The 13892-nt window shown below is 47.3% G+C and overlaps 1 protein-coding gene across 5 annotated transcripts in view; it reads right to left on the bottom strand.

Annotated features, from left to right (window-relative positions):
• The window catches only part of ric8a (ric8 guanine nucleotide exchange factor A), a 401642-nt gene that overhangs the window by 330415 nt on the left and 57335 nt on the right, over window positions 1–13892 (bottom strand). The window contains exon 3 of one of the 5 annotated variants that reach the window (XM_075886382.1): window positions 1932–2103. The exons of the other annotated variants lie outside the window; for them this stretch is intronic. The gene's annotated coding sequence lies outside the window, so the exon portion shown is untranslated. The remainder of the gene's footprint in view (window positions 1–1931; window positions 2104–13892) is intronic. 5 annotated transcript variants of the gene reach the window in all.

Below are 13892 nucleotides of genomic sequence, written 5' to 3'. Positions count from 1 at the left end.
AATGACGTTCCCCTGGGCAGCAACTAACGTGGGGCCATCGTAAGGCGTCATTACTTTCCTTAAATGTTCACACAATTCGGCACGCATCACAGACAATGTCGCACCTGTGTCCACCATAACATCGACTCACACTCCTTCCACTTCCACAGAAAAAAGCGTGTTACACGGGCCTGATGGAGTAATTTCAGTTCTAATTCCGAATGCAGTTTTTCCTCCACAAACTGCATCACTTAGTTTCTCGAATGAATATCAGTTGAGAATGAGGCGGGCCGAAGTGGAGAAGTGGAACGGCGGAAAGGCGAAGGCGAGCAGCGTCTCGTGTTTCTGCTGTTTCGTGGTGCAGTCGATGCCGGAGGAGATGGAGACCGGTGCAGGGGAGACGAATTACGCCGATCTTGATAAGACGCCCCAGTGTACGAATCCCGTTCGCGCACGTCGTTCCGACGCTCATCTTGCTGGCGCTTTCGGCAGAAACGAGATATGTGGCCGCGATAGCCACAGTAGTAGCATACAGGGCGAGATGAGCACCACTGTGGAGAACAGAAGGCATTCAGGGCACCTGAAGATAGTGCGGTCAGGTGAGCCGGAGGGTCAGGGAGCACGGAATGGTAGTTTACCGGGGGAGCGGCAGCAACTGATGCGTAGGATGGACGCAGCAATGTTGCGTGGGCGTCGCTGGGAGGCACCGCAGCAACTTCAGGGTACGTGGGTATGGGGCATGAAGCAGGTGGTCGTACGGGCGCAACGCCGGTCAGCGATGTAAGTTCCTCCCTGACGATATCACGCAAGGGCACTCCCGAAGACTGTGTAGGTGTAAGAGGTGTGAAGCTCATAGACCGCAATTCTTCACGTATAATGTCCCGGATGAGGTCACGCAGGTGGCCATGAGACGTAGAGTGGTGGTCGTCAATGTCCGGTTGGAGGTGAACAGAGTCCAGCGTATCAAGGCACTGGCATGTCGTGACGACATCAGCGATGGTAGCTGGGTTTTGGACAGCAAGTGCATTAAAGGCAACAGGCCCAATGCCTTTCAATATGTGGCGCACTTTGTCCGATTGCGGCATGGATTGATTGACACGCCGGCACAGTGCGAGGACATCCTCGATGTATAAAGTGTAGGATTCACCGGGATATTTTGGCGAGTATCAAGTGTCCTCTTCGCGACGGCGGATCGAATGTCCGGGGTGCCAAAAATGTGTCACAGCTGCTGCTGGAAGGTAGCCCAGTCGGGTAGGTCAACGACGTGGTTAAAATACCATGTCTTTGCGACTCCGGTCAGATAAAAAGGGACGTAACGCAGTTTGGCGGCCTCGTCCCACAGATTAACGACACTTACGCGGTCATAGTCGTCGAGCCAGTCTTCTACGTCTTCTCCACGAAGACCAGCGAAGAGTGGGGGTTCCCGCTGATGTCCGTGTATGTAAATAGGAGGGGCAGCTTGTGTCGGTGCGTGGTTGATGACATCAGCTCCGGTAGGCTCGGTCTGGGACATGCTGCCTGACAGTGGGCGCAATTGGCAGCCTGAACGAAGCTCCGGCGGGTAGAGCGGGCTGCGGGAGGTAAGAGGACCGAAAATCCACCTCCACCACGTATGAAGTCTTGGTAGCCTGGGTTGCGACCGCGTTTAATTGAGGAAAGACCTCGCAAACGAACGGGCAGAGCCAGTACACAGACGATAACGATGATGATGACCCAGAGTGGCAATGAGGACAAAGAGACAAGCGGATGATGGTGCTTGTGATCATGCAGGGATGAGGACGATGTAACAAATGCCCACAATATATATATATATATATATATTGTGAGCGCTATTTGCTTCATCGTCTTCATGTGTATACCCAACACCATCGTAATCATTATCATCGCTAGGCACGTGGGCTGCGCTGCTTGTGTCTCGCCCGACTGCATTAAAAACCCGTCTACTGTCGTACCGGTTGTCGTTATAAGTGGTGGAGTGTGTTTTCATTCCCACATCCTCTTGCTCTATTGGTCACCCCTGGAGGTCCGGTCCGGTCGACGGTTCTGCTCGCCAAACAGCAGGGATGAACCAGAACATTGTGTCCGCTTCCGTGGCCTCTTCTCAGCCGAGTGGCCCTATCTACACTGTAAGTACGCCAAAACAAGACCCTCCGGTATTTCACGGCTTTCACAGAGATGTCAAAGAGTGGCTTAATAATTATGACAAAACAAGCACTTTTACTCACTGGGAAAGGCCAACAAGCTGCACTACGTCACCTTTTACCTCAAGGAGGCCGCTAATACTTGGTTCCACAACCGTGAACGTGACTCTTCCGATTGGACGACATTCAAGATGCAACTCCGTCAGATTTTTGGCACGTATGCAGGATGCTCTGAAGTGGCCAAACAGAAACTCGCCACCCACATCCAAGGACCGAACGAATCCTATACATCATATATTGAAGACGTACTGGCTCTCTGTCGCCGAGCCCAAAGTGACATGACGGAGGCCGACCGCACCCATCACCCACTGAAAGGCATCAACTGTGTTGCTTTCAATGCCCTCATCATTCGGACCCCCAATACAGTTCAGGACGTCACTACTACGTGCCAACGTCTAGACGCGCTTTATTCTGCACGCCTTCCCCAGGCCTCCTGTGATGCTCTCTTTACCGGTGAGCCTGAACTGTGAGCTCTTATCCGCATGTTTGTCCAAGAGAAACTTCGCAATCTTGTTCAGAGCAACCCTGCCATCTCCTCTGTCTGCCCATTTGCTCCAAACCTGCATGACCTGCATCAGGGACGAACTGGCATTGATGACAAGCATTACACGGGCCTCGTCTCTAGTGCCCTTTCGTGCACCTCCAGACACCCAAGTTGCATCACGCGCCACAGTACCAGTTTCATCCGTGCCTGCTGACGTATGCGACCGTTTGGCTTCGATGGCAAGACAGGCACCGGTGTAACCACACTACCCAACCTGGCGTCCACTGCGCCCAGTCTGGTATTGCTGTCGCATGCGGGACCATATATCTCGCTTATGCCGTTGCTGTCAGCAGGATGAACGACGTGGATATTCAGCTTATGAGCGAGACTTTGCACCGAGACCGGACGCTTACGTTCCCGTGCCGTATCTAGCCTCTTCACAGCGTTCATCCTCACCTCCACAGTCACGAGCCGCTTTTCCCCCTCATCTCGCTACAATTCTTCGTCCCCATTTCGGAGCACATCATCACCCTTACGTCTTGTTCCAACCGCTTAGGGGCTGCAGTTTTTGGAGATCGAAGCGCAACAATTCCTCGATTTCGCCCAGGAAGTTACTGCCACTTTGTGTTGAAGGTGTTTCCGTTCTGCCATTTTGGTCATTCACTGCAAATTATGTTTTCCTTTACGGAAAGTGCAGACTCTTTATGTTGGTCCCATGTTATGCGGTGCTATTGACATTATGTTATGCGGTGCTAATGACAATCTTATTTGCCCTACCAAACAGTGTACTGCTCGCGACCTCATCGACGGAATCCGTCATCATGTAGAGTTGGCTGTGCTTCCTTCGTGTGCTCAACAGATCATCTTAGGCCGACATTTCCTTTCGGCTGCGTCTGCTGTCATTTCGTGTGGTCAACCTCTTATTCATCTTGTGGACACTGACCATTTTTCTCCTTCCAATTTTTCTTCACCCCACTTAGTTGGAAAGCTGCGGATTTTCTCAGACCTTTTGGCCAACAGCGCATTCTTACCATCAGATCACGAGACATTATAAACAGCCACACAATGACAATCACTTGCCAACGCTACGCACCCGATGACTATCCCTTACCAATGCTATATTCTTCACAGAATCACCATTGCCTCTAACCTATTGCAGTTCTCTCGTGGTTATGCAAGCATTACTGCCTACAACACGACACCTGAAACACTACTGCTGCCAGAGGGGACCACTGTTGCCAGCATTCTTGAGAAAACACCGGTATGTGTCATCACTGTTTCAATGTGGTGAGTGGCTCCTCCTCACCACATTGTCCACCAACAGGCTATTCATCTCGTCCTATCACAGCCACAATGAGCACAGATCTTAATCTTACGGAGACTGATGCCTTGCTGACCATATTAATGAAACACTAAACTTACTTCGACTTTTGTTATGATGGCCTTGGTCATACAACCGTGGCCACTCATCGCATCAACACAGATGAATCCCATATCATTGGCGGCCGCCCTTACCATGCATCATCTTCTGAACGCAAGGTTATAGAAGAACAAGGTAATGACATGCTTGCATGCAACCTTATCAGGGCTTCAGCAAGCCCATGGTCTTCTTCAGTTGTACTAATGAAAAAGAAAGATGGCTCGGTGTGATTCTGCGTAGACTGTAGAGCGTTGAACAAGATTACCCAAAAGGACGTCTATTTTATGCCTTGGATCGACGACGCTCTTGATACATTAGAAAGTGCCGAGTACTTTTTTTTTTTTCATGCCTTGACTTACGCTCTGGTTCTTGGCAGAACCTTATGCACGAGTCCGATAGTGAGAACACTGCATTTGTCGCACCTGATGGACTCTTCGAATTCAATGTAATGCCTTTTGACCTATGCAATGCCCCTGCCACATTCGAATGCATGATAGATACGGTACTGCAGGACTTAAAGCTTAAAATGGAAGACCTGCCTTTGCTATCTGGATGACATTATCATCTTTTCGTGCAGCTTCTCACAGTATCTGAAGAAAGGAGTAAACCTCAAGTCTGTAAAGGCTACCATGTTAAACCCTTATGTCCGTGGATGACAGAAGACATCCTTGGAACACACAAAGCAAAAGAATACTGGTATGACAAATGGCGTCACTGTAGAGATAACCGATACTATTCGCAGCAATTTAAACTACAGCGAAATAAATCGGTAGCTATGATTCAATCACGCAAAAGAGAGTAGTATACTCAACTAATTAGACAGGCCGCTGGCAACACGAAAAAACTGTAGGAGATCATAAAAGAAATCATAGGTAAAGAAAGTAATCCAGCTGTGCTTCCCGAAACCATTGATGAAAAAGTTGTTGATGAAGAAGTTGTCAATAATTTCAACACATATTTGGCAGGCATTGGTCCAACACAGCTGAAAAGTTTAATTACTTAAACAATACCTCTATTTCGCAGAGTTCTGAGCCTAACACCTTTGTTTTGCATACATATGATATAGAAGTAACAACAACAGTCAATAGGATGTCTACCTGAAAAGCTTCTAGAACAGAACGTATACTTATTTGCATGATTAAAGAAAATATAAATATACTAGGACCAGCTTTATGCCATTTGTTTAATCAGTCTGTGAACTGCAGTAGATACCCAACACATTTGAATATTAAAAAGGTTGTCCCTATATACAAAGATGGAGAGTATAATAACCTTTCTAATTACAGGCCAATATCTATACTCAATACCACTAATACTACATACGGAAAAATTCTGATGAGTAGGTTCCACAAATTAATTGACAAATATCAGGTTATGTGCCCTCAGCAACATAGCTTTGGCCCGAATCCCTCAACCTCGTCAGCAGTGTTAACGTTAACTAAAAAATTATTGCATCTTTACAATACAATATGCTTGTATGCACCGTATTTTTAGACTTAAAAAAGCCTTTGACACAATAGATCACAGTATATTTCTAAGTAAACTACAGTATCATGGTTTTCGCGATAGCTCACTAGATCTACTGACGAGCTACCTTCATGAACGAGTGCAGATACTAAAAATAAATAATTTTACATCATTATCTAAATGTGCACGCACTGGAGGTTCTCAAAGATCCATCCTTGCACCACTTTTATTTTCATTATATATTAACGGCCTCCCACTGACTCTAGATAGCACTGACGTTTTCATGTACGCCGACGACACCTGTGTTGATTTAATAGCAGACAATATTTGTGGTCAGGAAACTAAAGCAAATAAGAAGTTGAACAAACTAAGTAATTAGGTTTCCGCTAACAAACTTACTATGAACACAAAAAGAACTAAATACATGGTGTTCCAAACGCGTCATAGTATCGTTAGTACTGACACACTAGATATATGAATAGATGAATTTCCAATACACGAAGCCAGCTCATTTAAATATCTCGACGTGACATTTGACAATGACTTGCACTGGAAAAAGCCAATAAACACAGTTTGCAAAAAGCTCGCCTCGGGATATTAAGCACCATCTTTTCGATACTAACAATTTAGGGATTTTATATTTCACACTCGTCCGCAGCCATATCACATATTGTAACAAATCATGGGGTGTGACGTTCAAAACTTGAACCTGTACGCAAACTTCAGAAACGAGCACTCGGAATATTCACCCATTGACGTCATGATCAACCTAGTTTACCTCTGTTTATAAAAATGAATATCTTGCCTTATGATAAAATACATGAATTAAAAATCACGTGTGTTTCCAATATGGTTAAAAACAACCTACCATTTCATATTTCTTTATTTCTCGTGTAACTAGAAATTAAGCATACAGATACAGAAATTTTAATCTCCCTCTAACTAAGAATATATATGGGGTATGCCTACTGCGGTTTTCAGGAGCAAGAGTCTGCAACAAACTACCAGCAGAAAGAAAAGTGAAAAAGTCTTTCATCTGTGCTTAAAAAATACTTGCTTTGTCTGAACAATGTTGCTTCAGTGTGAACAATCAGGATGTCAATTTTTTTTTTTTTTTTGCTTGCCAGTAGTTACCTGAAACCTGCTAACAAAACCAGTTTTCCACGTGGTTAAACATCTAAATTTTAACTTTGGATAATTCATGAAATCACATTGTTTTACTGTATTTACATGTTTACCAAGAATTGTAACTCTGCAATTACAGACACATTTGCTTTCCTTTTGTACACTTGTGCGATTTAAAATGTATAATGATTATATCTGCAAGCTTTTTTTTATATCTCTTGTACATTCAGTGACTTCTGTATAAACGAAATTACAGAGGAACTACTTCAGGCGAGAATCACAATGACTGATTAACACACTTGAGCACCTGTCAGCTTATTTTGTCCATCTTCCTTTACTTCGTAACAGGATCCCTGGGCGTTGGAGCGCCGTCTCAGCACGAGTCCGAAGAAGTGCGACAAAAGTAGGGTTTCATGAGCGAAACATGAACAATGTCAACCAGTGACGAACTTGATAACGTATTGGAGTGCAATGGCGCTATGTCGTAGTTGACGTCGCTGACTTGACGTAAGACTAAGTACGGTCCTGAGTATCGAGACAAAAGTTTTTCGGAGAGACCATGTGTTGCGGCAGTAACGAGCAATATGTCCAACGCTGTGGCACTTGAAACATATAGGGCGGTCATCTGTAGTTCGCCACTCAGCCGAGTTGCGAATTCGTGGAGAAAACCCTCGGTCGGAGGAGGACATCGCGTAAGGGCGTTCGCTGACGCTGGGCGCGGTGACATGGCACACGGAGTGCACTCAGATGTTTTCAAGCTCCTGGCACTCGATGGCTCGAACAAGAGGAACAGTAACAAAAGTGGTATCGGTACTGCGCGAATCGAATGCCAAGGGCGCCATTGTTTCCATTTCGCGACGAATAATGTGTGTCAGGTCTTCCGGCAGCGACGGTCGTTGTGGTGCGGACTGGTCCTCGCAAGTCGATGTTGCAGCGGCGTTTGGAAGTCAGGCGAATGTTTGCAGAATGTGGCGACTTTTTACTTGCTCAAACTGACAACACTCTTTGATGATCGCGTCCACGGTGGAACAGTTCTTGCACAACAGGAGATTGAACGCGTCGTCGGCAATACCTTTCAGGGCATGCCCTACCTTGTCCCCTTCTGTCATGTCGCTTTCAGCCTTTCGGCACAGGGCCAACACGTCTTGAATTAATGCAAGGTACGATTCCGTTAAGGATTGGGAATGGCAGGCCAATTCCTTTTGGTGGTGATCTTACAACTGGCAGTTTTGCCAAACACCTCTCGCATCTTTTCTTTGCATTGGTCCCAGCTTGTGAGATCTTTAATGTTTTTCGTACCACACTTTCGCCGTGCCTCTCAAGTAATACAGCACATTAGCCAACTGAAGTGTGGGATCCCATCTGTTCGGCACACTCACTCGTTCGAACATGGCCAAGCAGCCGTCAACATCGACGCCATCGGTCCCGCAGAATGTACCGGGATCCTTGAGTGGCGTGAAAACGTATGGTTGCGATGCCGTGTTCGTCGGAGACGCTGACGTTGACACGGAGGGCTCAGCATTGGCCATGGCTGGAAAACCGATGCGGCGTCCGCAGCGGAGCTCCGTTGCCTGATGGTTACCCAGCACCTCCACCAATATTTTATGGGGTCAGTGACTTCTGTATAAGCGCAATTACAGAGGAAGAACCTCAGGCGAGAATCACAATGGCTGATTGGCACACTCGCGCGCCTGTCAGCTCATTCTGTCCATCTTCCTTTACTTCGTAACAATATTTTTGTATCCGATGCTTGCAAATAAATAATTCAATTCAAATTCAATTCATCTGGAAAAGCTAGACAAAGTTCTAATGTCTCTAGCTAAGGCCAGTCTCCAGCTCAACACTAAAAAGTGTCGGTTTGCCAGTCGCAGCATCAAGGTTTTAAGTCACGTCATCAGTGAACATGGCATTGAGCCTGTTCCAGACAAGGTTGCTGTGGTACTTCACTTTCCTACACCAACAACATCCATAAACCTTCTCAACTTCCTTGGCATAGCGTCATAGTTCCGCCGCTTTGTGCGCGATTTCTTCGCTATCGCCGCTCCTTTGCACAAACTTCTGACAGCGAGCACGCCCTTTCTCTGGTCGGATGCCTGCGAAACTGCTTTTCACACCCTCAAGCGATGCCTCACATCACGGCCAGTGCTCCACCATTTCGACCCTACAGCACCTACTGTTCTACAACACACTGACGCCAGTGGACTTTGCATCGGTGCGGTCCTGCTTCAGCGGAACAACGCCTCCGAAGAACATGTCGTGGCCTACGCTAGCCTTACTCTTTCTCCTGCTGAGCGAAATTACAGCGTCACTTAACGAAAATGCCTCGCTATCGTGTGGTCCGTGAAAAAGTTTGGCCCCTACTTAATCGGCTGGCATTTCACAGTCGTGACTGACCATCATTCTCTGTGTTGCTTATCGACTCTCAAGACTTTGTCGGGACACCTTGACCGTTGGGTGCTACGTTTACAAGAGTCACATATAGGTAAGGTCGGCAACACTCAAATGCCAACGCTTTGTCGTGTTGCCCACTATCGCCAAGTGCCCAACTGTCAGCTTCCATTCGTTCATCACAGACCAGCCAAGTGACCAAGCAGACAACTGTTGGTCCAAAAGAGTTCGTTGCCACGGCGGACGTTCTTTCATCCACAGATTTCGCATCACTCCAACATGCAGATCCGTACTGCAGCACAATCATCAATCGGCTAACTGGCTTATCCCGGGGTCCAAACAGCTGCTTAAGAGGACAGCTTGCACGTTTCAAACTTCAAGATGGAAGATTACGTCGGCAAATTTACCATACTCTCGGTTACCAATGGGTTTCAGTCGTCCCTCGCTCACTTCGTCTCCAGGTTTTACAAGCTTTTCATAATGACATGACAGCTGGCCACTTAGGTTTTGAAAAGACTTACAACCGCATCAAGACTCGCTGCTTCTGGCCTGGTCTTTCCATTTGTATAGCCAAGTACGTCGGTTCATACGTCATGCCAGCACTGAAAACGTACCACGTCTCTTGCAGCGGGGCCGTTGCAACCTCTGCCGTGGCCGTCCACCCCCTTTAAATTCGTGGGTATCGATTTATACAGACCACTTCCTCTTTTCTCTGGTGCTACCTCCAAAGTCACCGATTTCATCCTGCATGCCATAATTTTGCATCATCGCACCCCGCATGTGCGCCTTAGTGATCGTGGCAAGACATTTCTTTCCCATGTCCTTGTTGAAGTCCTCCAGGTCTCTAAAACCATCCACAAGACCACATTAGTCTACCATCTGCAAACGAATGGCCTGACAGAGCATTTTCACTGAACTTATTCTGACATAATCTCCATGTATATTCAACAAGATCACAAAAACTGGGTCGCTATACTTCCCTTCCTCACATTCGCATAAAATACTGCCCTGCAATGTATGAAAATTACAGCCGATTTTTCTTCATGTATGGCCTTTCAGGGACTTGTTCTGGACACCACCCCTTTGACAACATCCTCTGCTCTATCTTCGTCTTTCCTATAAGAGTTCGCTGCTCGCGTCACCCGTTGCCGTGAAATTGCCCGCAGCAACACTGCTACTATTCAAGACAAGAGGAAAGTCCGTATTGATAAGAAACGTCGGGTGGTTACGTTTCGCCCCAGCAACAAAGTGCTCCTGTGGACAACTGTTCATGCACTGGGCTCTATGAAAAATTCCTTCACAGGTATCTCTGTCTACACACCAAACTGGAACAAACATCTGATGTAAACTAGATCATGACTCCTATCAACAGGGCTCCTGATCATCGTCGCCGCAGCACCGAGATCGCTCATGTATCTCGACTTGAACGACATATTCAGCTTTTAACCTCTCCAACTTTCTGCTCTTTGTTGCGAAGGAGGAGAAATAGTGTGAGCGCTGAGTATTTGCTTCATCGTCTTCATCTGTATACCCTACATCATTGTAATCATCATCGTTAGGCAAGTGGCCTGTGCTGCTTGTGTCTTGCTAGACTGCATTAAAAAACTGTACTATTACACCGGTCATAGTCTTATTTTATATATATATATTATGAGGCCACGTCCGGTACGGCAGTAACCAGGTTATATTTTTAATTCAGATGCACGAGCCAAAGTGGCCGAGCCTGCGTGACATATGATAATGATCACTACAACGGTTTGGTCATACAGATGAAGATGAAGGACATAATCAGCGCTCACACTATTTTCCCCCTTCGTGAAAAAAGGCAGCAAGTTAGAGAGTGTTGGGACGCCGAATATATGATTTCAGTCGAGAGACATGGGCAACCTCGGTGCTGCAGCGACGATGATTGAGCGGCGTTGACAAGAGCAACGCGATAGTTGACTTTGGATGTTCGTTCCAGGACGGTGTATGAACCGAGATATCGGTGAAGAAATTTTTCGCAGAGCGCAGGTGCACAAACAGGTGCCCGCAAAATGACTTCATCGCCTGGGCGGAACAGAACAACTAGACACTTTGCATCAATGTCCGTTTTTCTCTTGTCCTGAATGGTAGCAGTATTGGCGCGAGCGATTTCCGGGCAGTGGGCGACGCGAGCGGCGAACTCTTCCGGGAGAGATGAAGATGGATTGGACGATGTGGACAAAAAGGTGGTGTCCAGAACAAAAGTCGGGACACGGCCATACACGAGAAAAAAAGGGCTGAAATTCGTCTTACGCTGTATGGCAGTATTATATGCGAACGTGACAAAAGGGAGTATAGTGTCCCAGTTTTTGCGATCCGGATGCACGTACATAGAGATTATGTCGGACAAAGTTCGGTGAAAATACTCATTCAGACCATTAGTTTCTGGTGATACGCTGATGTGGTCTTGTGGATGGTGTTAGAGGCCTGGAGGACTTCAGCAAGGACATGCGAAAGATATGTCTTGCCGCAGTCTCTAAGAAGCTGACACGGTGCGCCATGTCGTAAAATAATGGCGCGAAGAAAAAAAATCGGTGACTTTAGAGGTAGCACCAGACGGAATAGCTGCCGTCTCCGCAAAGCGAGTAACGTGGTCCATGGCAGTAACAATCCAGCGGTGACCGGCTGCCATAAGCAGAAGAGGTCCGTATAAGTCTATGCACACAAATTCAAAGGAAGTGGACAGGCACGTCAGTGATTGCAATGGTCCCGCGGGAAAAGATATGATGTGTTTTCGGTGCTGGCATGTCGCGCAGGAAGCGACACACTTGGCGACAGAAGTGGAGAGGCCAGGCCAAAAGCAGCGAGTCTTGAGGCGGTCGTAAGTCTTGTGGAACCCTAAGTGGCCAGCTGTCGCGTCGTCATGAAACGCTTGTAAAACTTCCAGACGAAGTGAGCGAGGAATGACGGGAACCGATTGCCTAGAGCATGATAAACTTGCCGCCATAATGTTCCATCTTGAAGCTTGAAACAAGCAAGTTGTCGCCTTAGGCGGCCGTTTGGAGCACACGATAAGCCAGTGAGCTGATCGATGATCGTACGGCAGTAGGTATCGGCATGTTGGAGCGAGGCGAGATCTGTGAACGAAAGAACGTCCGCCGAGGCAACGAACTCTCTTGAACCAGCAGCTGTCTGCTTGGTCACTTTGGTTGGCGGTGACGAACAGATGGAAGAGGACACTTAGGCACTTTGCGAGAACGGGCAACACAACAAAGCGTCGGCATCTTGGTGCTGCCAACCCAACCTATATGCGACGCTGTAATCATACTCTTGCAATCGTAACACCCAATGATCAAGGGGTCCCGACAAATTTTTGAGAGACGATAACCAACACAGAGCATGATGGTCAGTCATGATTGTGAAATGCCAGCCGTATAAATAAAAGCGAAACTTTTGTACGGACCACACGATGACGAAACATTCTTGCTCAGTGATGCTGTAATTTCACTCAGCAGGTAAAAGAGTACGCCTCGTGTAGGCCACAACTTGTTCTTCGAAAGCATGGTTCCACTGAAGAAGGTCAGCATCGATGCCCAGTTTACTTGCATCAGTGTGTAGCACAGTAGGTGCTGCAGGATGGAAATGGCGAAGCACTGGCCGTGATGTGAGGCATCGCTTGAGGGTGTGAAAAGCGGCTTCGCAGTCATCCAAGCAGACAAAGGGTGCACTCATGGTCAGAAGTTTGTGCAGAGGAGCCGCAATAGTAGCGAAATCACGTACAAAGCGGCGGAAATACGACGCCAAGCCAAGAAGGCTGCGGAGCTCTTAGGGTGTGGTTGGTGTAGGTAGGAAAGTGCAGCACCACGGCAACCTTGTCGGGATTGGGTTCAACGCTATGTTTACCGACGACGTGACCTAATACCTTGATGCTGCGACTGGCAAACCGACACTTCTTAGTGTTCGGCTGGCGACCGGCATTAGCTAAACACGCGAGGACTTCGTCTAGCCGTTCCAGGTGCTGTGAGAAGCTGGACGAAAAGATGACAATTTTGTCCAGGTAGCAAAGGCAGGTCTTCCATTTTAATCCATGCAGTACCAAGTCTATCATTTGTTCGAATGTGGCTGGGGCATTGCATAGGCCAAAAGGCATCACATTGCATTCAAAGAGCCCATCTGGCGTAGCAAACGCAGTCTTCTCTTATCAGACTCGTGCATCGGAATCTGCCAACAACCACAGCGCAAGTCGAGACTTGAAAAGTACTCTGCACCTTGTAAAGTATCAAGAGCGTCGTCAATGCGAGGCATTGGGTGGACGTCTTTATGAGTAATTTTGTTGAGTGATCTAATCAATGCAAAATCGCACCGAGCCATCCTTTTTTTTTCACTGGTAGGACCATGCGCTTGTCAAAGGCCTGACGACGTTGGGCGTGAGCATGCCGCTGATTTGTTCTTCTATAAGCTTGCGTTCAGAAGCCAAAACACGGTAAGGGTGGCGGCGAATGACACTAGATCCGTCGATGTCGAAACGATGAGCGGGCACTGTTGTTTGACCCAGACCTTCAGAACAAACGTCAAAGCAAGTTCTGTGCTTCATTAATAACGCTAGCAAGGCATCAGTTTGCGTTGGGTTGAGATGTTCACACAAAAAGTGACCTTGAGAGCAGGAGATGAATCTACTGCTGGCATACACTTTGAGAATAACGAAGCAGATGAACCAGCGACAACACAAACCGGTGCTTCTTCGGTAATGCTGGCAACAATGGTCCCCTCTGACAGAAGTAGTGGTTCTGGCGTCGTGTTGCAGGCGGTGCTGCTTGCATAACGACGTGACAACCGCACTAAACAAGATGCGATGGTGATTCCT

The sequence above is a fragment of the Rhipicephalus microplus genome, chromosome 2 (assembly GCF_043290135.1).
Source record: "Rhipicephalus microplus isolate Deutch F79 chromosome 2, USDA_Rmic, whole genome shotgun sequence".
Classification (NCBI taxonomy): domain Eukaryota; kingdom Metazoa; phylum Arthropoda; class Arachnida; order Ixodida; family Ixodidae; genus Rhipicephalus; species Rhipicephalus microplus.
This window is presented reverse-complemented; position numbering and strand designations above follow the sequence as displayed.